This window comes from Lissotriton vulgaris, chromosome 7 (assembly GCF_964263255.1).
Source record: "Lissotriton vulgaris chromosome 7, aLisVul1.2, whole genome shotgun sequence".
In the NCBI taxonomy this organism is placed as follows: Eukaryota; Metazoa; Chordata; class Amphibia; order Caudata; family Salamandridae; genus Lissotriton; species Lissotriton vulgaris.
The window spans coordinates 610,173,355-610,199,282 of NC_141695.1; the positions used below are offsets into that span (position 1 = coordinate 610,173,355).

The 25,928-nt window shown below is 46.9% G+C and overlaps 1 protein-coding gene across 4 annotated transcripts in view; it reads right to left on the bottom strand.

Annotated features, from left to right (window-relative positions):
- Positions 1-25,928, bottom strand: part of LLGL2 (LLGL scribble cell polarity complex component 2) — a 1,008,116-nt gene that overhangs the window by 546,063 nt on the left and 436,125 nt on the right. The gene's annotated exons all lie outside the window — the stretch shown is intronic.

Sequence of the window (25,928 nt, forward strand, 5' to 3'; positions counted from 1 at the left end):
GTTATTAAAGGGTCCCGTGGGAAAAAGAAAAAAAATATGACTTTTTAACGGTAGAAGCGCTTCACGGGCCGCGAACTGGGCCGCAAACTGGTAGCGAAACGGGAATTCGCCATTTTGTGCTTCGTTAATTAAATTACTAGGTATAAGGGGGTGCGGGAGACGTATCCTAATTCCCTATGTTTCCTGAGGGTGGCTGAGGAGGCTGATATATGTTGATACATCTCTTCCAGCGGCTGCGCCATCTTGCCTTTTTTCCAATGCCACAATTTTGTCGTGCACGGCAGCCATTTTAGATGCCAGGCTGGTCCCAGGCTATCACCTACCCCTGCGGATGTAGTTTATGGCCCCAGCTGTAGAGAATTCAGACATGCCAACTCTCCTGATTCAGGCGTGTGACTACTGATTTCAGTGCTAGTCTCCCGCCTCCCGATTTCTGCAAGCAAAAACCCGGGGGCATATTACGAACAACTAGCGATAATTTTTGTCTCTAACTTGTTTAGAGACAAAAATTATCGCCGCACATCGGCGATTTTTATCGCAGATAAACCTTGCTATTATCGCAGAAAAGTCAGCGATATTCATGTATTATCGAGCAAATGCTCTTAGCCATGTTATCCACCTCCCATTGGATAACATGGCTAAGAACTGCTCAGGGCAGGTGTTAGATTTTGGAGATATTCGCGCTTAGCGCGAATATCTCCAAAAGTTGGTAATAGGAGATAGCGATGTTAGCGACTGTTTCCAGTCGCTAACATCTTGGCACGCCCACTTTGCATGTCATTAGTGATAAGTATCACTGACATGCAAAGCGGGGCTCAAGATGGTCGCTATCTCCTTTTAGCTGTCACTAACTGGTGTTAGCGACAGCTTGGTAATAGGGAGATAATTTTATCTCCGCTTTCATGGCTTTTAAAGCCAAAAAAGCGGAGATAAACCCCCTTGATAATATGCCCCACGATTCCTTGGGGGTTTCAGCTGACAGGGCTTGGTATTGTGTTACATGGTAATTTTTCCAGGAAACGTCAGAGGGTCGATGCAGGGGTTGTAGAAGAGGTGATAAACCATTTAAGCCTCATGAACAAGCGCATGGTCTTTTAAAGATTTGTGAAGTACTCGGGGCGGCGGTGTGTGTGTGCCCTCTTTTAGGAGCGGGCGGGGGGGCACTGCCAGCAACTTGCCAGGTCAGGTAGTGTTCAACACGTGCATCACCCTTTCTCTGTCTGCTATTGCGCTCCATGCTTCGGAAAGGTAAGAAAAAGAACGTGCATTTGAGTTTGAAATGTCCGATCCTGCAGCAGCACACTTCCAAAGCCCACACATGACAATAACCCGATTCAAGGCCCCATTCACCCGTTTTTAAAAAAATAGATAACACTCCAACAAAGTAAGGTTATAAAACTTTATTAACTATTAACTATAACGAACGGAACAAAAACTAAAAACATTTAAACATTTTTCAACACAAAAAGCAACAATGGTTAGAAGCTGTCTTTTGTGCGAATAGTCCCAAGGCAGCACAACGTGCAGAGTTCTGGACGGCACCCAGGTGATGTCGCCTGGGTGCCGCACTGGTTTAGGGATCCTACAATGCTGCTCCGAAAATTGGCGTGGGGCGTCCCGGGTGGGGCGGGGGGAGGCCTCGTCAGTAGCGGTCTGTTGTGCGAATAGTCCCAAGGCAGCACAATGTGCAGAGTTCTGGACGGCACCCAGGTGATGTCGCCTGGGTGCCGCACTAGTTTAGGGATCCTACAATGCAGCACAGAAAAACAGCGTGGGGCGTCCCGGGTGGTGCGGGGGGAGGCCTCGTCAGTAGCGGTCTGTGTCCAGTGTCACATGGCTGACACAACATGTACGACAGGCACCCAGGTGATGTCCAGTAAACTGCCGCACTGGTTTTGGTATCCTACAATGCTGCTCCGAAAATTGGCGTGCGGCGGCCCGGGGGGGGGCGTGGGGGAGCCGGCGTGAACGGGCCTCCCCAGGTGGCGGCCATCTAGCTGAGTTGCGCTCGCTCTTGCGGCCACAGCGTCTCGCTCACCATGTTGTTGAGTTGCTCCCACTCTTGCAGTGCAGCGATAGGCGGCTGCCACATGGCTCTTAAAATGGCGGACGGCTCCTCGGTTTTGGGCCTGGTCCACTGAAATGGCCCTGGGACACTTTGGAACTCGGACGCTTGCCTGCTAGGGCTTGGGCTCCATTCTCGAAAAGCGTCCCCTCAGCCGTGAAGATTGTATAAAAGTCTTGGGGGCCCCCGACTCCCGCAGGCTTCCGGTGGGGAGCGGCTGCCATGATTGCTCGCGGAATGACCACGACGGAGCCACGAGATGGTGGTGCTCTCATGCTGACGCCAGCTTCAGTCTGAATGATCCAGAAACAAGGTGGGGCTTTCATCGTTTGGGAAAAAAAAATGTTCTAAACCAATGAAAAGTGTTATTTTTAGGTCATATGACCAAGCCTTCCATCTTTAGGAAACCAAAAGTAAAATGAACCAATGAAAAGTTTTATAAAGAAGTCACATGACCTGTTATGCGGCATAGGGCTACAAAAACCGTAGAAAATCCGTTGGCACGTGAGGCGGCGTCAGTAGCGGACCGATGTGCGAATAGGCCGAAGGCAGCACAACGCGCCGAGATCCGGATGGCACCGAGGTGGTGTCAAGCAAATTGCCGCACTGGTGTGGCCATCCTACAATGCTGCGCCGAAAGACGGCGTGTCCAGCTGAGTTCCGGTCACTCTTGCAGTACAGTGAGTCGAACGCGCCGAGATCCGGATGGCACCGAGGTGGTGTCTAGCAAATTGCCGCACTGGTGTGGCCATCCTACAATGCTGCGCCGAAAGATGGCGTGTCCAGCTGAGTTGCGGTCACTCTTGCGGTACAGTGACTCGAACGTGCCGAGATCCGGATGGCACCGAGGTGGTGTCCAGCAAATTGCCGTACTGGTGTGGCCATCCTACAATGCTGCGCCGAAAGACGGCGTGTTCAGCTGAGTTCCGGTCACTCTTCCGGCACAGTGACTCGAACGCGCCGAGATCCGGATGGCACCGAGGTGGTGTCCAGCAAGTGGCCGCACTGGTGTGGCCATCCTACAATGCTGCGCCGAAAGTCGGCGTGGGGTGCCCCGTTGGCTTATGAGGTAATGTCAGTAGTGGACTGATGTGTGAATAGGTCGGAACCAGCACAAGGCGCCAAGATCCGAATGGCAAGTCCTGGATGTTGAGTGCCTCAGTTGAGATTTCTGAGCAGTGCTTGTAGGACTGTCTGAAGCTTATTTGCACCTGCTGCAGCTTCACTATTGCCCTGGTGTGGCCAAAGGTGGCACATGACATAGGCGGCCGGCTCCCGAGGTCCAGCGGAACTTTTTGCCTTTTCCTTTCTGCTTCTTTTCCTACAATCCGTTTCATCTGAAGACACGACCAGGTCCCTGAATGTGTGCAGGGGGACGCTATTGATTGAATGAAAATGGCGGCTTGACACAAAGCTGACTCAAGCGTTACTGTTGATGCTATACAGACAAAAATTGGTTTTCAGTTTGTACATTCTTCAGGATTTTTTTTTCCATCCAAGTCTGATTGAGAGTTTGTAGAAAAATGGCTTCAGATTTTCCACATACTACTCTTCAACATTCTTCCTAAATGTAACAATGTGAAACTCACTAGGACAATGGCTGTTTCTGTTTCCTTTCAAAATGCTGCCAACAATATTTTCTGAATGGAAGACATCATCTTGTAGCATAAAGGGACGAAAGGGGTTCTGGTCTGGCCGATGGTTGGTGGAGACATTTTGACTATATCTTGGACCTGCCCGGCCTCGCCCAAAATGGCGCCGGTATAAATGGGACTCGTAACTCCTTGCCCGCAAATGTATATCTAGAAAATGTTATTGTAAGTGGCCGTGTCGTATTTTAATTACAAAATGTACGTCCACCGATTCCGCAACTGTTAGACACCTTTGTTCTTGCAACCTAATGGCCCGCTCGTTACGTTCTTCTACAGTGTAAATGTCTCCTCATCATATACGATTTCAGTTTGCTCCGCGGCCGGCCCACGTGGTTATAGGCCCGTATTTGTATACTGACATTTTCACAATAAAGGTTTTTAAAACAAAACACGGTAGTAGTATTTACATTGGTAAAGTTTTTACTTTTAGTCACTGTTTTCGAATCAGTAAAGGCAAGTGAAATAAAGCAGTCCAATTACATGACGGATAAAAGGTATAATATGTAGGAACGCAGTAAAGATAAATGCTTAAGGGCAGTTGTGTTTTTCATGTCTGCAATATAAAGTGATCGATAAGAATCTGATAATCAGGCGTATCGGCGACTAAGATAGCAGGCCGAATCTCTTTTACTCAACGGCTCCGTCATGGAAGGAAGAAACGCCCTTTTTCTCGAAAAAGGAATATATTTTACTTGCAAGACAGTTGTAAATTTTCCGGGAAAGTACATTAGCCTGGAATATTATAACATATGTTTGAAAAAAAAATATTGTTCGAAAACAATAAAAAGCGTAATTTTTAGGTCATATGACCAAGCTTTTCATCATTAAATTAACAAAAGTAAAATGAACCAATGAAAAGTTTTATTAACAAGTCACATGTCCTGTTATGCTTACGTTGCGCGCTGCGCGCCGCGCCGCGGATCACTTCCGGGTGCGGTAACGCGGCGTGTCATATAACGCATTACGCGACAACGTAGGTCAAGAATATAGTCAAAATGTCTCCACCAACCAGCGTTCGGAACACAACTCCTTTCAGCAGTCCAAAAAGTTCTGTTAAATGACAACAGAGGGGACAGGCAACAAGAACCATCAGTCAAAGAGGGGAGGGCAAGTTCTTCTCTTCCGGGTCATGTTGGGGCGCTACCGGAACTGATCGAATTGGTAGTCTACAGTGTTTCTGGATGTTTCAGACTAAAGCTGGCGTCAGCATGAGATCACTACCATCTCGTAGCTCCGTCGTGGCCATTCCACGAGCAATCATGGCAGCCGCTCCCCACCAGAAGCCTGCGGGAGTCGGAGGCCCCCAAGACTTTTGTAGAATCTTCACGGCTGAGGGGACGCTTTTCGAGAATGGGACCCAAGCCCTATCAGGGAAGCGTCCGAGTTCAAAGGTGTCCCAGGGCCATTTTAGTGGACCAGGCCCAAAACCGAAGAGCCGGCCGCCATTTTGAGAGTCCTGTGGCAGTCGCCTATCGCTGCACCGCAAGAGTGGGCGCAATTCAGCTGGATGGTGGGCAAGACGCTGTAGCCGCAAGAGTGGGCGCAACTCAGCTGGATGGGACAAGGTTCAGAATTGAAGAGTCATCAAAAGGCAAAAAGTTCCGCCGGATCCCGGGAGCCGGCCGCCTATGTCGGGGGCGATCTCAGGCTACACCAGTGCTATAAGACTTGGGGAGGGTGTCGGAGCCAAGCGTCTTCTCCGAGTCCATGGCCATCACACCGCCCCTCAGGGGCCTCCGTCAAGCTGTTTAGGAAGGTAACATATCACATTGTTTTCTAATGCAGTCAGGTCCACAAACGACACTCACTTACTTTGAGAATAGTGAAGCTGCAGTAGGTGGAAATAAGCTTCAGACAGTGTTACAAGCGCTGCTCAGAACTCTTAACTATGGCACCCAACATCCAGAACTTATGCTATTTGAGAATGGCAGTGACATCGAAGCATCTCAGGGACCAAAACCATTAACGTACTTTCACGTATGAAAATCTTACTTGGGGAGGGGGCAGGAGCAAAGCACCCCCTCCCAGTCAGCGCCACCACACAGTATGTTGAAAATTTGAAGCCATCGTTCTACAAAGTCAACCAAACTTGGATTAAAAATCTAGAAAAATGTACAAACTGAAAACCAGTTTTGGTCTGCATAGCATCAGTAGCAACGCTTGAGTCAGCTTTGTGTCAAGCCGCAAATTTGATTCAACTAAGCACAGACATTCAAAAAGGCTCAAATTCAGAACTCTAAACTATGGCACCCAACATCCAGGAGCTTGCCATCCGGATCTTGGAGCCTTGTGCTGCTTTCGATCTATTCACACATCGGTCCACTACTGACATCATCTTATAAACCAACGTTATGTAAATAGTTTTTTAATAAAATGTTTTACCCTGTTTCTTTGCTGGTGTGTTGTCTATATTTTTCATATTTGCATACGGTTTGTCGTTATTTTGTGCGGGATGGGTGATGGAGCCGAGCTGTCTTGCAGCCCTCATGGTGTGGAGCTCAGTTCATCTCACTATTTTCGTATTTCTCATGAAGGGTTGTTCCTAATATTTCTATTTTAGCGAGGTCAAAAAGAGATCCAATTAGTGGCCTACTGATTTTGCTCGATTACTTTTATTTTTTTTACACGATTTTTCACTATCTGCAAAGACTAAACAGAGTATTGCGACTTTGTGCTTGTTTGTAAATAGAGAATGATCCAAAGAGAACCAATTCTAAAACAGTAAATGCTTGGACAACAATCAATCAAATGGAGAGACAAGCAGCCACGACGGATTACAACGGGGGTAAAGGCCTGCGTTAACTACCCTTCAGTATCTGCAAAGAGAGAGTACTACTATGACAAAAGAGGGGAGGGGGGGGGGTGCAGCGTTCAAAGCACATCAGCGTGCATAAATACGAAAATGTTTTTATTTATCACGTACTTGACATTTTTAAGCTTTTCATATTTGCTATTAAAAAACCAATGAAATTCACAGAAAAAACCATAGGTTATAGTGGATATATAGTTAGGAATTTGCATTTACAAAACCTTGAAAATTCAATGAAAAAACCATTGGTTTTAGGCCATATATAGTTAGGGATTTGCATTTACAAAACCTTATTTTACTCGCATAAAACCATTGAAATTCCATATATAGTTATAAGCGCTAACTATATATCGCGCACCCGCAATCCACTGCTGATGATGTCACATATTACATCATTCATGACATGGTTAGTGACATCACTGATGACATCACTGATGACATCTCAAATGACATCACTGATGACATCACTGAAAACATCTCATTTGACATGACTGATAACATCACTGATGATATCATTCATGTGATAATACGATGAACCTCTTCAGACTCTAATATAACCTTAGATACAATCAGTGTAAACAGACACTCATAGACTGTTACTCATCCATGGAGTTACTCACACACCTAGTCAGTCATGCAAAGAATCAATCACACCTCCATTTCCTCAAATATACAGTTATACAAACTTTACTTATTCAAACATATACTAACACATATTTACTCTCTTATACAATCCCTGATACAAGTTCACAATGATCCATACAGCCACTCACACATTCACTGGCTCTTATGCACAGTTATTTATATATGTCAACTCTCACATGTACTGTGTTTTACATATGTACTTACTTTGACATGTAGCACTGAGATATCCATTCACTCACCAATACACTCATGCACACAGTCAACCGCCCATACAGCTGTTTCCACATGCACTTTTGAACCCATACATCTAGTGAATCAACTGCTCACACATCTATGCACAGAGTCATACACCTCCCAGTCACCCACACACACACTCAGTCTCCCATACAAATACTTGGGCAACCAATCAATAACCCATATAGTTACTCATATAGCTCCTGATCAACACATGCAGCAGTTTACAGAACAACAGACATAATGATGCACAAATTAAGACAGTTTAGTCACTAACCCATGCACTCAGTGAGACACATTTAATCACTCACTCATACAGTCAGTCATGCACCTACTAAATCCTTCATCCAGACACTTATACATCCACTCATTCTTCAATATGTAAGACATTTGTTTACTTTACAGAAACAAACAGTCACTGGATGTTGTCATCAGTGATGTCATCAGTGATGTCATTTGAGATGTCATCAGTGATGTCATCAGTGATGTCACTAACCATGTCATGAATGATGTAATATGTGACATCATCAGCAGTGGATTGCGGGTGCGCGATATATAGTTAGCGCTTATAACTATATATGGAATTTCAATGGTTTTATGCGAGTAAAATAAGGTTTTGTAAATGCAAATCCCTAACTATATATGGCCTAAAACCAATGGTTTTTTCATTGAATTTTCAAGGTTTTGTAAATGCAAATTCCTAACTATATATCCACTATAACCTATGGTTTTTTCTGTGAATATATATATATATATATATATATATATATATATATATATATCTATATATATATATATCTATATCTATATATATATATATATACACCTATATACCATATATATATATATATATATATATACTATATATATACACATATATATATATATATATACATATATATATATATACACACACAAAAGAACCTAGTCTTCCAAAAGGATCCCGGGAAAAAGAGCCAGATATGTATAGGACGGTGTGCAGACCCCCTGCCGTGCCTATTCCGGCCCCAGAGACCCCATCCCCGGGTCTGTCCATTTTAATAAGTGGAGGGGGGCCACGTGGACCCCCTCCCCAAGCCTGCGGTAACCCATCCCGGAGGGCCATCAGTTTTGTAAAAAGGGGAGGAGAGCCGTGTGCCATCCTCTCCAAGCCTCATTAGGTCCTGGGAACCCGATTCCCTGGGGCCACATAACATTATAAAGGGGAGGGGGCCACGTGGCCCCCATCCCTGAGCATTATTAGGCCCGAGGGACCCTATCCCATGGGGAGGCATTACATTATAAAGGGGGGCAACATGGTCCCACTCTCAAACCTGATTAGGCCCGAGGGACCCAATTGGCAGGGGCTGGATTTTAGTAAAAAAGGGGAGGAGGTCAGGTGACCCCCTCTCCCCTGAGCCTTATTAGCCCCCTAGGATCCCACCTAACAGGGACAAGTAATTATTAAATAGAGGGGGCCACAGACCCCCCACTCCCTGAGCCTAATTAGGTTCCAGGGACCCCATCCCCAGGGTCAATATTTCAATATAAGGGTACCTCCTCCCCAAGCCTGTTTTGTCCCCAGAGACACCATCTCTCCAGGGCCCAATTTATTTACTAGGGAAGGGTGGCATGCGGCTCCCCTCAGAATGTATTTAGCCCCAGGGACCCCATCCCATGGATGCACTTTACTTATTAAAGGGAGGGGGCACGCAGCACCCCTCCCCGAGCAGTTATTAGCCCCGGAAATCACATCCCTGGGGGCCCAATTTAGAGGAGAAAGGGTGAGATGACTCCCTTCCTGAGCATTATTCAGCACCGGGGACCATTTTCCCGGTACCCAATATAGTAATTTCACCTTCCCACGCCATTATAGGCCCTGGGGAGATCACCCTCAGAGCCGAAATCTCCAAAAAAGGTAAGGGGGCCACGCAGCCCCCTAAACAAGCCAATTTCGACCATGAAGCCCCATCCCATGGGGCTAATTAACTTTTTATGGGAGGTGGGCACCCCAAGCCGTATTGGGCCCTGGGGTCCCCACTTTCCAGGCGACAATGGTCTGAGGGAGGAGGGGTTCCTGGTCACTTTCCTGAGCACTTTGCAGCACCTGAAACTCCATTCCCCGGGACCAAATTTTGTGATTTAGGAGAGGGGCGTGCGCGAACCCCCCCTCCCATTTTGATGGCATTTCTGTCCCGGGATTGGGCTCCCAAAGGCCTGTGATGGCTCAGGGAGGAAGACTAGAAGCTGCTCTCCCCTTTTTGATGATTTTGGGCCCAGAGGTAGCTCTCCAGGGAGTATAATGGCTCCGGGATGAGGGGCGCGTGGCCTTCACCCCTTATTGAATGCGGCCTGCTCTCCGGGACCTATAGTGGCTCGAAAAGGTGGCCCATGCACCCCTAATGAAAGGAAGCGGCCATGGCTGCACTTTTGTTTTTAGTTTTATTTTACTGATACCGCAGGAGCGCTGCAAAAATTGCTGATTTCTTTATCTCCGAATTTGGCCCCTCTCGGTGCCCCCATGAGGCCTAAGGGGCAGGGCACCCATACCATGTCCCTTATATATTTTTATTTAGAACTTCAGGACAGGGGACTAAGTCCTAGAGTCCTGTAATGGCTGCCAGCAAAAATGTTCTGATGTTGATGGCAGCCAGTCAGAATGCTCACGCCCATGGGAGCACATTGGCACTGGGAGCTTTTTTCCTCTGAAGCAGTCGCACAAGTTACTTACCTTCTGTAACAATATATCTGTTATAAACATTAGTTAGTGTTAGATTCCTTACCTTAGAATATCCCCAGGCGTCAGACTGGATTCGGAAAGTTTTCATCGGCAGTACCCCTGCGCATCGGTAGGCATCTGTGGCTCCACGTCCATCGTCGGTGTCGTGATCGCCGGGATGACGTCGCTGGAGTACTTAGACGCCGCCCTCGCACACTGACGTCAGTTCTGTTCATAGCTTTCCACGCCAGGAACGCAGAGCCATGCTAGAAACCGACACTGATGCCATGAAACTAGGGCCCTCAAAGGGAATAATCTTAACCCTAACAGATGTATCGTTACCAAAGGTAAGTAACTTGTGCATCTGAAATAAACATGTTAGTGTTAGATTCCTTACCTAAGAATAGATACCCCATCAATACCAACCCCGGTGGTGGGCCTGCAAACCAAAATCACACCAGACAGTCCTGGAGAACAGAACAGCCAAAGAAGCAGTCTCTCCGAACTTGGCTGTCCAGGCAGTAATGCTTGGCAAAGGTGTGCAGCGATGCCCATGTAGCTGCCTGACAAATGTCTGGCAAAGGGACACCAAGTCCCACCAAGTCCCAAGGCAGTGGAAGCCGCCGTGGCCCGAGTGGAATGGGCGCGCAGCCCAACATGAGGCTCAACATTTTTAGCCAAGGAATAACAGACCTTGATGCACAAAACTACCCACCGAGAAATGGTCTGTTTGTTGGCTACGTGGGCACTAAGAAGGGACGGGCGGTGCACAAAGAGTTGGTTGTCCACCTGAAAATGTTGTGTGCGGTCTAGGTAAAAAGAGAGCATGTTTGGGGTCAAGACGGTGGAGAATCTCTTCCTCTTTTGAGGGATGCGGAGGCGGAAAGAAGGTGGGCAAGGTAATGGACTATCTGATGTGAAAGGCAGTAACTACCTTGGGCAGAAAAGAAGGACGGATCCTCAGAACAACTTTGTCCTGATGGACAGAGAGGAAAGGAGGCTTAGATGAAAGAGCCTGGAGCTCACTCACTCCTCTGGCAGAGGTGATGGCAACCAGGAAGGCAGTTTTGAGAGTCAGCAGACGGAGAGGGCAATTACGAAGTGGCTCAAAGTGAGCGCACATCAGAAAGGCAAGCACAAGGTTCAAGTCCCACTGAGGCATCACGAAAGGAACAGGTGTGTGATGTCCTTCAAGAATCTATTTACAGCAGGGGACCTGAAAAGAGAAGGCTGATCAGGAAGCCTCAAGAAGGCTGAAATGGCAGAGAGATAGCCCTGATAGTGCCCAGAACAGAGCCCTGCTGGGTCAGAGAAAGAAGGAAGAGGAGAACCTCTGAAAGAGGGGCAGATAGGGGATTCACTGCCTTTGCTGTGCACCATGCCACAAACTTGTTCCACCTGCAGGCTTATACCGTCTTTGTGGAGGGACGCCTGGCTGCCAGAATGACATCACAAACTTCAGGAGGCAAGTCAAATGGCCTCAACTGTCAACGCTCAATCTCCACGCATGTAGGTGGAGGCTGGACAGGTTCGGGTGGAGAACCGTCCCCTGCTGCTGCGACAGAAGATCCTCTCGAAGAGGCAGTCTAATAGGGGGGATCGAGTGACATACTGAGTAGCTCGGGATACCAGGACCTTCATGCCCAATCCGGAGCCACAAGGATGACTTGGGCCCGGTTGCGCCTGATCTTCAGCACTCTGGGCAGAAGTGGTATAGGCGGAAAGGCGTATAACAGACCGCAACTCCACTCGCGACGAAAGGCGTCGCCGAGCGAGTGCCGCCTTGGAAATTCCAACACGCAGAACTGAGGACATTGCGTGTTCTCTTCGGTGGGTTCTCCCCATTGCTGAAAGAGACCATGCGCCACGTCCGAGTTCAGACGCCATTCATGATCCATCATGCACCGGTGGCTGAGTTCGTCCGCCCTGGCGTTCAGCGAACCTGCCAAGTGTTAAATGATGCCCTGATGTTCCAGCCATGTCCAGAGGCGCAGAGCCTCCTGATATAGAGTCCACGACCCCACCCCGCACTGTTTGTTGCAATACCACATGGCAGTGTTGTTGTCCGTGAACACCTGCACTACACTACCCCGGACAGAGGGAAGGAATGCCTTCAGTGCAAGTCGGATCGCCCGCAGCTACAGAAAGTTGATATGGTGCCAGGACTCCGCCGGATACCAGAGACCACTGATCTCCGCATCTCCCATGTGGCCACCCCATCCCAGGAGGGACGCATCAGTCACCACTGTGTGCTCCGGTTGGGGGAAGGGAGAGGGATCTGCCATTGACCCAATAGCGGTCCGTGAGCCACCACCGGAGCTGTCTCGCAGTGCCCTCAGAGATCAGGATGTGGTCGGACAGGCTTCCCCGATGCTGTGCCCATTGGAACTTCAGGTGCCACTGCAGAGCCTGCATCCGCCACCTGGCGTGATGTACCAGCAGGATGCAGGAGGCCATCAGCCCCTGGAGCCGCAGCGCCATTCTGACCGAAATCCGGGATAAAGGCTGAAAGATCGGAATCAGAGCCTGAATATCCCGAACCCGCTGTTCTGGAGCATAAACCCAAAACTGAGCCGCGTCTAGAAGTGCTCCGATGAAGAGGAGCTTCTGGGAGGGACTCAGGTGTGACTTCGGCACGTTGATGGAGAACCCCAGCAAGTGCAGGAGGTCGGCAGTAGTCTAGCGGTGAAAGACTATTTTCTGGGGCGAGCCAGACAACCAGTCGTCGAGATGGGGGAAGACAGGAACCCCTAATCTGCGCAGATGAGCTGCGACCACCGCCATCACTTTCGTGAACACCCGAGGGCCACTGGTGAGGCCGAAGGGGAGCACGGTAAACTGAAAGTGCTTGTGGCCTACTGTGAACCGCAGGTAACACCGGTGGGCCAGCAGAACGGGAATATGAAAATAGGCGTCCTGCAAGTCCAACGCCACCATCCAGTCTCCAGGGTCTAGGGCAGCCAGAACCAGAGCCAAAGTCAGTATCTTGAACTTCTCCTTCCGGAGGAAGCTGTTGACGCTCCAAGATAGGGCGCAGGCTCCCTTTGCCCTTCTTGGGAACCAGAGAGTAGTTCGAATAACAACCACAACCTACTTCCGGCCCAGGAACGCGCTTGACGGCCCCCTTGGCCAAGAGGGTCGTAACTTCCTCTTGCAAAAGTTGCAAGTGATCCCCCAACAGGTTGTTGTACTGCAGTGGCATGGCTGGAGGGGTCGCCTCGAAGGGGAGGGAGAAGCCCCTTCGGACGATTTGCAGCACCCACCTGTCGGAAGTGATGAAACGCCAGTGGAGCAGGTGATGGCGAACCCTGTCTCGTACTGGCGTGGAATGGGCCTGAAAGCTCGGACTAGGAAGGCTTTGAGGTGGATGCTGCGGGAGCTGATGTGGACTGACCGGCCCTCTGACACCCTGCTCCGCCACGGAGGGCAGCACGTTCGTGACCACGTTGAGGTTCGGTTCTGCGGCCTGTGGCTGAACGAACGTGTGGGCGCGCACCTTCCATGGCTACGAAAGGCAGAAGTTTGTTGGCACTGGCAAGACACGGACAGGCCCAAGGACTTGGCTGTAGCCCTGGAGTCATTAAAACGCTCAAGCGCTCTAGATGCTTTGTCGCCAAAGGGCGACGCCATGAAAGTGCATGTCCATCAGTGTGTTCTGGACATCCCCTGAAAGATTGGCGGACCTCAGCCAGGCGTGGCGACGAATCGCCACATCGTTGAAATCGCTTTATCTAGCTAGTCCGTGGTGTCAAGTCCACATCGGATGGAATACTGTGCTGTGTCCCGCCCCGCAGCAAGAGCCTGGGCGAGCTGTATCTGGGCCTCCTCTGGACACTCTGGCAGCAAGTCCGCCACCGTATCCCACAGAGAGTGGGTGTAACGGCCCAAAAGGCATGCAGTGTTAATGGACCGCAATCCTAGGCTAACTGAGGAGAACAGTTTCTTGCCAAACTGATCTAGCCTTTTGGATTCCCGATCCGGGGGAAGCGGTCGGGAATGCAGTCTGGGACGTACAGGCCTGGATAACCAGACTCTCAGGGTGGGGCGGGTGGACAGAAAGCAGGGGTCGCCCGGAAGCGGGCCGTGGCATCGGGCCACGCTCCGATCCACAGGGGGCACTGTGGAGGGCTTGGACCAAGTGCCCAACAGAGCGTCGGTGAGGGCCTCGTTGAACGGCAGCATAGGCTCCAAAGAGGGTACTGGCGGTAGAAGCACCTCAGTGAGGAGGTTAGTCCTCACGGCCACTGCAGGGAGCTCAAGTGCCAAGGCCTTTGCCGCCCTGCGCAACACCACAACATAAGTAGCCCCCCTCCTCCGTAGCCGGGGAGGGAGGAGAGAGAAAATCAGTGGCAGGTGAATTATCTAGACCACTGGCATTCCCCAGCTCATCTGCCCAGTCCTGACTTAACTGGCACTGCTGTGCCAGAAGGTCCTCAGACCCCACCCAGTCCTCCCCTTCATCCGTGCCCTGATAAACAAGCATAAAGGACGGTCGACTCGAAAAGAATAGACAAAAAGTTCAAAAAGTTAGTCAAAAAATGACTATGGGTATGTGCCCTTCCCGGATCTTCGCTTGCTGGTGAGGAAAAAAGAAGAACTGACCTCAGCGCACGAGGGCAGCGTCTAAGTATTCCAGCGACGTCATCTCGGTGATCATGATGCCAACAACAGATGCAGAGCCACAGACGACACCTACCGACACGCAGGGGTGCTGCTGATGAAAACTTTCCGGATCCAGTCTGACACCTGGGGATATTTTAAGGAAAGGAATCTAACTAACGTGTTTCTTTCAGATAGAATGCTACATTTTTATATTGGCTCTACCGCAAGTCTCGAGCCTCTCACGGACCCAACCGTCCAGATATACAATTTTTTTTTTTGTACCTTAATTTCTCAAAATGTACTGAACAGATGTAAACTAAATTACAAAAAGCACAATCTGTGGACCAAGAGCAAGCTTCCTACCAAATTTGGTGTAATTCCATTCAGCAGTTTTGCAGTAGCCCGGTCTAAAGAGGTCTATGGAAAATGCATGGGGATTTTGCATTTTGGGAACGCCCTTTTTTCTCACCCTGAAACTTTCCATGCACAAACTAGGTGAAAAATAACACTTTTTTGTTACGTTTTGTAGAGATTCCTCAATTGGTGCAAAAGTTATTAGCAAAACAAAACGCATTTCCTATAATTTTTTGTGTTGCTAATAACTTTGGCCTTGTATGACTAATCTCCACGAAACTTTCCATAAAGAAAGTGCTACTTTTTGACTAGTTTGCTCATGGAAAGTTTCAGTGTGATCCGTCAAGCAGGAGCTGCGAAAAAAGAGGGAGGGTCTCACTAAGCAATTTCCCCATTCATTTTTCATAGGAAGTTTAGACACAGCTACAGTTCAAATGGTGAACAGATTTACAACAAATTTGACAGAAAGTAAGATCTTGGCCGAGTCCATAAAAAAGGGCAAAAAAAAAAAAATCAAGAAGGCACAGGGCGACAATGCTTTTTATTTTTGGGGGGAGCGGGAGTTGCGTTTTCCCCCTCCTCAGACAATTTTCTGGTCCAGGGACCCCATCCCTCAAAGCCCAACTTATGTTTGAGGGGAAGGGGATACGCGCCGACCCCCTCCCCTGACCAGTTTCGGCCCTGTGGACCTCATCCCCTGGGAGCCTCTGTACTTATTAGGGGCAGGGGGCATGGGGCCTCCATCACCCACAGGCGGATGTATTTTGTAAGGGGGAGGAGTCAGAAGAGGCACTAAAGTACCCAGGGACCCCATCCTCTGTGCTGCTAAACTGTTTAAAAGGGAAGAGGCCTCCATCACCCACAGGCCGGATATATTTTGAAAGGGGGAGGGGTCAGAAGAGGCACTAAAGTACCCGGGACCCCATCCGCCAGGCTGCTAAACGGTTTAAAAGGGAGGAGGCCTGCATGGCCCCCATCCGTGAGCCATTAATGGGTCTGAGCATCCCATCACTAGGGGCCAGCTCACTAGCTACTTCCCGGGGAGCCCAACCCTGGAAGATAGTGGTTTCCCTGCCCTCACCAGCGCGACAGAGAAACCTGTGTTTGCTCCTGCTTGGCAGGAGCCATGCAGGAGCAATCACAAAGTCTGCTTTCAGCTGGCAGGAGCTTTGAAAATGCTCCCGCCAGCTGGCAACAGGCTTTTGACATGTTTCCCTGACCGCACTGATGTACACAAATACCACCAAGTACATGGGTGGGCACCAACCTTTAAGTAATGCAGGCTCTGGGGGATGGGGTCCCCGGGTCGGATAAAAGCTCCAGGAGGGAGGCCATGCAGTCCCCCTCCCCTTTATTTTAACTAATGGCCCTGGTAGAGGGGTCTCCAGGACCTAATAAGGCTTGGGGAGTGGAGCCACGCGACCCATCCGCCCATTTAATTAAAATAAACAGCCCTGGCAAATGGGGTCCCCAGGGCCTAATAAGGCTTGGGGAGATGGGCCTCTCCCCGTTAATATAAAAGGCTCTAGGGATGGGGTCCCCAGGGCCTAATAATGCCTGGGGAGTAAAGCCACAAGGCCACCTCCCCTTGAATAAAATAAATTGCCCTGGGGTCCCAAGATCTAATAAGGCTCATGGGGGAGGGGGGCGAGGGGTGAATGCATGCCTCCCTACCCTTTCTTTTTAAAAAAAAAAAAGGCCCGAGTGGGCCACGAGTGGTGGGGTCCCCAGGGCCTAATAAGGCTCTGGGAGGAGGCCACGTGGCCTTTTTTCAAAGAAAAAAAAAGGGGATGTGGTCTCCAGGTCCAGGCCCTGTGTCCAACAACTCGCCGAGCACGGCCGAAAGCCATGTGAGGAGTGGGGTTGGCTGCCTTTGGGGGCCATCCCCCCACCATGCATGTTGATGGCCATGCGCAGTGTGCGTTTCACTGCATGTGGGGGGTTGGACGCAGCAGGGCCCTGTGCAGATGTGCTGCAACCACCGCCATCACCTTGATGAACACCCAAGGGCCACTGGTGAGGCCAAAGGGGAGCACAACAAACTGAAAGGCCTTTTTGCCCACGGTGACAGGCAGGCAGGCAGCACCTGCGGGTAGGCAGGACAGGATGTGGAAATGTGTGTCCTGCAAATCCAACACTACTATCCAGTCTCCAGGGTCCAGGGCAGACAGGACCGGAGCGAAGGGGAGCGTCTCGAACAACTTCTTCAGGAAGAAGATGAGAAGGTACAGGTCTAGAATACGATGGCGGCCTATGTCCTTTCTGGGCACCAGAAAATAGTGTGAATAGCTACAATGACCTACTTCTGATGCAGACATACTCTCTAAGGCCCCTTTGGCCAAAATGTTTAACACTTCATAGTGAAGCAAGGAGAGATGGTCCCCAGTCAGCCAGTTGTAAGGGGGTGACGGAGTCTCCAGAAAGGGGATGGAGTAGCCCCTCTGGACTATTCGTAAAACCCACTTGTCAATGTTATGGACTGCCAGTGCCGCAGGAGACGATAGGTCCTTCCTCTCACAGGGTGCCCGTGCCGGTATAAGGGCAAACTAAAGGGGTTTTGGAGGCTGCAGGTACATTAGGGGTGGTGACTGACCTGACCTCTGGGTGGTGGTCCCACATGGTTTGTGGGAACCGCACCCGTGACCACAAAAAGGTTTGGGAAGCCCATTGGCTTTAATGGCTGGGTGGGAAAAAATCAGTTGGCAGCCCTTCCGTAACCTCTGGAGGAGCGAAAGGCGGACAGAGGTTGGCGTGGGGCCATGGATATGCTCAATGACCTTTCTTTGGTGTTTGGTGACAGAATTCAGCTTTTGCGCGAACGTGGCGCCTTGAGCCCCTTCATCCCAATCCTTGAAATCATGCGAAGACCTTAGGCACTAGAGATATACACTGTGGGGTCTGCCAGAGACATCTGTTTGTGACAGTCTTTACAAGGCTTAAACTTGTAGTTTTCGGTGGGGACATGTTCCTTGCTCAAAGGAAAAATAATTTTGGACCAAAACTTTCATCATAGAGGAGGTAAAGGTTTTCGAGCAAGCTCTGGATCCGTGTCCGAAAGTGCGGGAAGAGAGGAACTGACGTCAGTGTGCAGGGCTGGCACTTATATGTGACTCGGATGTCACTTACGGCGGGTCGAAGTCTATGTAGAGTCCCACAACATAACCGGATGGCATGCAAGAGCTACACTGAAAAATCTCCAGATCCAGTCTGGCACCTTGCAGTATTCACGAGGAGAGGAATCTGCATTTGGAAGTCCATCTGAAGCAGATTGTTTTAGAAAGGCCAGAAGGGTTGTGGTGGCAAGTGCCATATCTCTCAAACATTCATAAAAGTTTGAATGGTGAGAGCAAGGATTGTCAAAATGTATTTTTAACAACTGAATCTCATAATTCTTAGTTCATCAACTATGCACACCCTACATTCTAATAAAAAAAACATTAAAAAATATTGATTTTACAAGCCTGTCGAGGTTTATTGCGACACGGATGTCCCTTCATATAAAATAATGCACTCATTTTCAGGTGTCGCCTGGCGTCCACTGCGCAGCAGTGTTTGCGCAGGCGAAATCTTTTGATTTTCAGTAAGGGCCTTTCACCCGCCTCTCTCTTCCATTGGCTAGCTCCATAAATGGAGGCTAGCCATTGGAAGAGAGATCTGTCCGTAATTCTCGGAGCAGATTCGAGGGCGTTCCGGTGATTTTTTTCTCATTCCGCCCCTTTTACAACGTCATGCGGCGGTGGGCGGTTGTTTATTTATTTTTTTCTTCTAAGTTTTTTTTTGTCATTCCTCCAGGCAGACCACCGCCGGAAGAAATCCAGGTGAGTGCTTTGTTTTTCTTTTTTGGCCTTCTGCCTTTTGTTTTTTTGGCCTTCTGCCTTTTGATTGTGCCCGTTCCCGCCCCTCCCGCTGTCCGTGTGCCCGTTCCCGCCCCCCCTCCCGCTGTCCGTGTCTCTGGCCCCACTTGTAAATGCTTTTCTCAAGCTTGCTGGTACCTTTGGTAGATTGTAGTGGGTAGGGTCTCTAGTGCTCTGATGTGGGTAAAAGTAACTGCTCTCACCCCAGCAAGAGCCTCTGCCGCTCTGGCCTTTTTATGCTCTGCCCCCCAGGCAGGCAGACAATAACACACGTCCGCAGGTCAGTTCATCACGAGGAGTCCGGAATCACCAGATGACCCATAACCCACAGAGGCACTAAAAGCGCTCACGAAACAAGCGTTTCCATATATTTATAACCAGGTATTGGAATGCCGGCCTTCCCACCCACTCATCAGGCGTGTTCCATGGGCCCCAGCTGTTCGGTTAAGATCTCTGTACGAGTTTATTGTGCGAGTGTGAGGGTGGGGTTGTATCTGGATCGAATATTGTTTCTTGTGTGTATGCAAGTTGGTTTTAAATATCTGTGTGATGTTACATGTCAGTGACAATGTACCATTGGTTGGTGTGTATGTGCACCCGCGTGTTTTATGTGTTCGTTTATGCAGGTGTGTTGTATGTGTGTGCACAAGTACGTCATATGTCTGTATACATCAGTACATTTGTGTGTGCACTAGTGTGGTTTGTGTATATCTGTCCTTATTTCCATGAACATGAAGCAATGCACAACTGTAGTGCAGCAGAGTATCAGTGATATTGGTTCACACTGTGGCACGCCTACGTTCTGATGCAGTCTGCATACATTGTGTTTGCTGCCACCCTTTTCTCAAGCTTGCTGGTACCTTTGGTAGATTGTGGTATGTAGGGTCTCTAGTGCTCTAGTTTCTACTGTACACATCACTAATAATAACTCTCTATTAATAACTTTAGTACTATATATCTAAATAGAATACCATAACACACTCTCTACTCCTCTAGTACGAGCACTCTCGAACAATAACAAAAACTACTCACTATTACTAACTACTACTTACTCACTTTCTCATACTCTTTTCACACTATACAAATCACTCTACTACTATAATAACTCTATAATACTCACTCTACTACTCATCACCAGCACTCCCTACTACTGTACGACTCATTCTATAATACTCACTCTCTACTGCTCTACCATCAAATACCTGTAATACTCACTCTGTACTACTAACCCTACTACAACTCTTCACAATTAAAAACATTAAGTTATTGTCATTATCAATTACATGCATTTTACTCACTAGATTTCTATAACAACTTATATAAGAAAATTTGTCAAAAGCAATAAAAGCTCTAAATTTTACAAAAGCGAAACCGTTGCATTGTAAATGCTTGTTATAAAACGTAAATATTTAAATGCAGTTAACCCTGCTGGGTTTCAAAACTGTCTCCTGAAGTTGAAACTCTTATTATCAGCAGAACAAGTTCAGTCTACAGATGCATCCTAAACAGAGTGGGTCCTCTTTCCAGACTATGATAGATCTTGAACAATGGTCAAGTGAGTTAAAGTATGCAAACAACTTATAGCGTCAGAGTAAATCAGGCAGGTCAGACTTGGCCTTCTATCCACGATTAAGTGGCTGCAAACAAGTACCGTTAAGGAAGGTAATGGAAACATCAGTTACTTTCACTTTTATGGAATGGCCCACAAACTTTTTAACCACTTAATGAAAGGTTAATGTTGTTTGCTTAGGTGTGGTCACAAGAAAAGTAAATGAGAGTCTGTTTACGTATGGAATGCCTAGCAGAGTGAACATTTATAAAAACGTATCTGGTGTCATTCTGTTCAGGGATGATAAGTTTGCTCTACGGAATGTATAGTTTTTTGTACAATAAAAAACTGACAGCATAAATGTTGTTGAACAAATTCAACAAATGCACAATATTCGACAATGAAAGATCAGTGGTATGACAATAGTGGCCTTCTCAGAAGCAGGAATGGCCAACATTGCATAATCTTTCTTTGAATCTGATGACCAAATGAGCATCATCTGTAAATATTATGTAGGTTTCCAGTGGCTTTCATTTCATAAACAAATCAGAACGAGACCATGTCTCTTGAAATGTATGTAATACTATCTTAAGGTTTTCAGATCAGGATAAGTTTTCAAGTTGGGCACATATAAACATATCTAACTACATAACCAATTACAAGAGTGCAAAGTAGTTTGAGAAAAATGTGGAAAAAAAACAGTTGCCATATCCTTTTTTCCCACAAACAACCTAAAGACAGAAAAAAGAAATATGAGGAAATAGAGATGGAATGGTAATAAAAAATAAACACCATAGAACCAGAAGCAATTATCATCAGCGTGCCCCAGATGCGGACTTGTGCTTGTGCACGCGCAACTACTACACATGCTCTGGCAGTGCCCTCTACTGAGCAATTACTGGACATTGATTTCGTCCTCTTTGTTCGCGGCGACAGGGGGTAGCTTGCGCCACACCTGGGAAGCTTGCTTGCTGAGTATGTTTAAGAGAACGAAGCAGACTAAAGTACAGGCTAGATTCTGGGACCTGGGGCTGATAATAGCGAAGCGCCTCATCAGCAAACGCTGGAAAAATAGCGCACCCCCACAGGCCACACATTGGCGCACTTCATTTGACAACTGGGCGAGGGCGGAGAGTGTAGCACTACACAGGGAGGAGACGGCGGGGCTGCGCAAATTCCCTATAGCGCAAGACTGGGACAGCACTCTGGCCGCTTATCACCAAGTATGCCTGCAGAAGGGCATCATCTAGACCTGGGTGTGCTGCAGACAGCTGACCCAGATGCCTCCGCCTTTTCCCCTCCTCTCCTTCCTTCCCCCCCCTCGTCTTCCCCCCCCCCCCATACGACGGCCGCCTCCACAGCCACGATGTCATGCCCGTCCGTTCATGTCTGTCCTGATTGAACCACACATTCCTAGATTTACCAACACCCAGTCTTTGATCCCCACAATCCCAGGTTGTTGTTCATAGTTACTAGTTTTGAACAAATGTTTTGAATACATGATGCATATATGACACACCTACTTTTGCACAGTACCACAGAAATAATATAGCTGATACCCCTACCTACCCATTCTTCTAGCTTAGGGCTGGGAGCCGATTGATACTTCCAGTGAACTGCCGTTGTTGATTTGTGATTTATCATTTGTTTAGTACGCAATAGGAGCTAATGGCCTAGTCATGGTGTATACATTGCTCTGCGTCTATTCTAGTATCTTTTATTTGTAACCATCAATGTGCCTAGACAATTGTTAAGAGATGTAATGATGATACTGTGTCAAGATTATGGAACTATTTCACATCTGTGTACGACTTAAAAGTAACACGAAAGCAAAAAACCTAATAAAAGATATTCAAACAAAAAATAGAACCAGAAGCAATAATTATGAGCTGCAACTCAGTTGTTGCTTTGGTTACACCATTGTTTTGGTCAACCAACAAACACAATATAACTATATATTCCTGTATCAAGAAAAGTCTGACGGATGTAACAATTCACTACTTTTGAAAATAAGCTCTGGAGCTAAAAATGACAGACAAAAAAGTTGTCACCTATTTTAATTTTTCCCCACTTATTTTCGGGAAGAGAGCTTCAGCAGTTAAGGGGCTGAATCACATTTCTCTTCAAAATGAAATTCAAATATTTCTTCAGCAAATTTCTTTTCACTGTAGTCTTGCCTCTGACCCTTTAACTTTACTCAGCCCAATGGCTTTTATGTGTATCAGAAGTCTATCCTAACCTCTATCTGCTTTACCTTTCAAAAACAGTTTGTGGTTATATTTTAATACATTTTACCAGCTACATTTTATAGTTAACACTGGTATTTCTAATAAAAGTTGAACAGGATTTTGGCCCTTCTTGCGCATTTCAAAATTAAGTGCTCTACGTTTTAGAAGTATTTTGACCAATCACCCGCTTTGTTTCTCAAGAACAGGGGAAGCTTGGAGAAGTACACTTCTAATTTTGTAAAGGTTTAAACATTGCCAATACTCAAGATGGACAAGTTTAATATGTAAATAAGAACAAAGATTACTTAGATACTTTGAAGGAGAAACAAATATAACGGGATGCAGTCCTGCACCCGATCTGTGAGCCAGAAGAACGAAAAAACATTCAACAAAAATCAAACAGAAAATAACAGGTACATTTTAGAGTTTTCGGAAGCTTGCGCTAGAAATACAGTGAATCAAGCTATCCAATTATAGTAACCATATTGAGCATACATAATAGTAGTAAACGGCACTATTTAACATGTAGACGGCGTTTCGATCCCAAGCTCATTAATTAATAGGGATATAAACAATTGAATTGTCTGGTTTTTACCACACTGCCTGTAGGGACAAGACATGGGAAGAAAGAACAGGGAAACTGTATGTTGGCCAGACAACTCTGAATATAAAAGCCAGGATTTGCCAGCACCGCAGTAGGATTAGGTGCAAGACACCAAATGCCCCCCTGGTCGAGCATTTCACATGGGCAAACCACAGCGAAGATGATGTCAAGTGGACAGTTCTTAAAGTACTGAAAGTACCGCAGAGAGACGGCGACATGGCCTAACTACTGAACAGAGAGGAGCTGAAATCTATAATTCTGTTTGATACCATCAGGAGAGGCCTAAACAAGAGTGAGGATTGGGCAACACTACTCTAAGTATCACCAAAGACTTTCATTCACTTATAGCCAAGCTGTCTGCTTCCCCTAATAAGATTGACAATGAACAATGAACCTTGGCCACCACACAATTTTTTCAACATTGCTCCAAATTGGCCACCCATGCACTTCTGCCAGTCGAACTTGCTGAGTCCTGCTTACCTATTCTAACTGTATACCATAAGACCAACATGCTTAACAGAATTTCAATGTATGGAACCAAAATAAGATTTAAAAAATCTGTATTTAATGTTGAGGATACTAATGTCCTTCTTTTAAAATGTTTTTTTTAATGTACTTTCCTAATTATTCCATGTATTGTTCCACAAACTGAGGTTGTAGCACTGTCTTCACCTTCACAGCACAACTTCCCATAGTCGCACGGTAGTCTCTCTACCACTTTCACTAAAACACTGACCCAAGATGGCCAACAAACCTGTTATTAGTGATGCTTCACACGTCATTTCCAGTTCCTGCCACCGCCTAAGGACTACAAAACACATGCTGCCGGCTGTAAACAAGGTAATAACCCCACCGGTTCTCTTTGTTGCCCCATTTTCTCTTCCGTGTTAATTTAATACTAACGCCCCGGTCTTCTTACAGCCGGGTTAGAGACATGGCTGATTACGGCAAAGCTCCGACTTCCATTACGCTACGAGATATTTAACAATACGCGCCATTTAACGCTGTACTATACTACTTAAAAGGTAATAAGGCGCACCTTTCACACCGCCTTACGGTTGCACAAATTACTTATGCCTTATTATCAAACTCCTCACTGCTCCTCCCACAGCACGCTGAGCCCTCCAAGACACCGAATCTTTTATCGTGGATCCGCCTTGTCAATTAAATTACCTCGCTGGGACTCCGCGCACATTTCTAACCAAGGTAAAACCTCGCAACCCTTACTATATGTCACTTTGGACCAACGCCCCATTGCCTCATTTAACCCATTGATTACCCCTTGATTTAAGTATATGCCACCGTGCTGAAGCCCACCCTGGCCTGGAACCCTTCAAACAATTGTCGAGAGGTTTGTCCACCACATCTAATTTCTGCACTACTCTAACCGTCCTAATTAGGCCTGCACCATTTTAGGCCACCAGTACTTTATTTCACTGCGCTGATTTAAATATCTTACATAAAAAATGTTTTTGCACTACTCCAGTCGTCCAATCTAGGCCTGCGCCAATTTTAGCCCATAAGAACCTTATTTCACTGCGCTGGTACAATTACTCCACCAGCGTCGCACTTCCACGGGTTGCACGTCTTGCAATACTTGTTTTTTCAATTTAAAAGATTTCTCTCCGTCCTTGCATGTGCCCAGCACAGCAGTATAGTCTCCCATGACTAGCATTTTTTTAACTTGTTCAATTGAGTAGCATGAAACACTAGCCTTCGTAAGCAATACATATAGACAACACAGAAGGCACAACTTTATTGCTGCATGTTCTTATAGTTAAGGAAAATGGGTTTCGAAATTCTGAATATGAGAACCCACAGAAGTCACTGTTCAAGGCTGCATGCTCCTGCTGACACATGCTTAAATCTTCGGAGAAAACTGTTTTTGACAGTTTTCCTGTTGTTCTTTCTTCCCAGGTCTTGTCCCTACAGGCAGTGTGGTAAAAACCAGTCAATTCAATTGTTTAGTCCTGATGATGATCCCTATTAATTAATGAGCTTGGGATCAAAACGCCGTCGACATGCTAAATAGTGCAATTTACTGCTATTATGTATGCTCAAAATGGTTACTATAATTGGATAGCTTGATTCATTGATTCACTGTATTTCTAACGCAAGCTTCCAAAAGCTCTAAAATTTGCCTGCTATTTTCTGTTTATGTTTTTTGTTGAATGTTTTTTCGTTCTTCTGGCTCACAGATCGGGTGCAGGACTGCATCCCGTTATATTTGTTTCTCCTTCAAAGTATCTTAGTAATCTTTGTTCTTATTTACATATTAAACTTGTTGTCCGGCTGGACATCATAATTGTTATAGTACCCATTCAGGTCTATATTGTATTTGTTGCCACTTCATTCTTGTCTGCTAAGGACCATTGCTCTATAAAATAATTGATACCCGGGTCCTTGGTTACTTTTTGGGTTCCCTTGTTTGTTTAAAATAATACTTCAAGACGGGGCACAGCTAATCTAAAGAAAACAACTGTTCAAGAAACTCCGTAATGTAATTTTTATACTGCAACAATGCGTATTTTATGTATCACTTTTATGACTTAATTGTTGAATAAAGTTTATTACAACTTCCCAAAAAGAAACTCCATACCCATAGCACAGTGTCTATTAAGAAGAATGAATAGG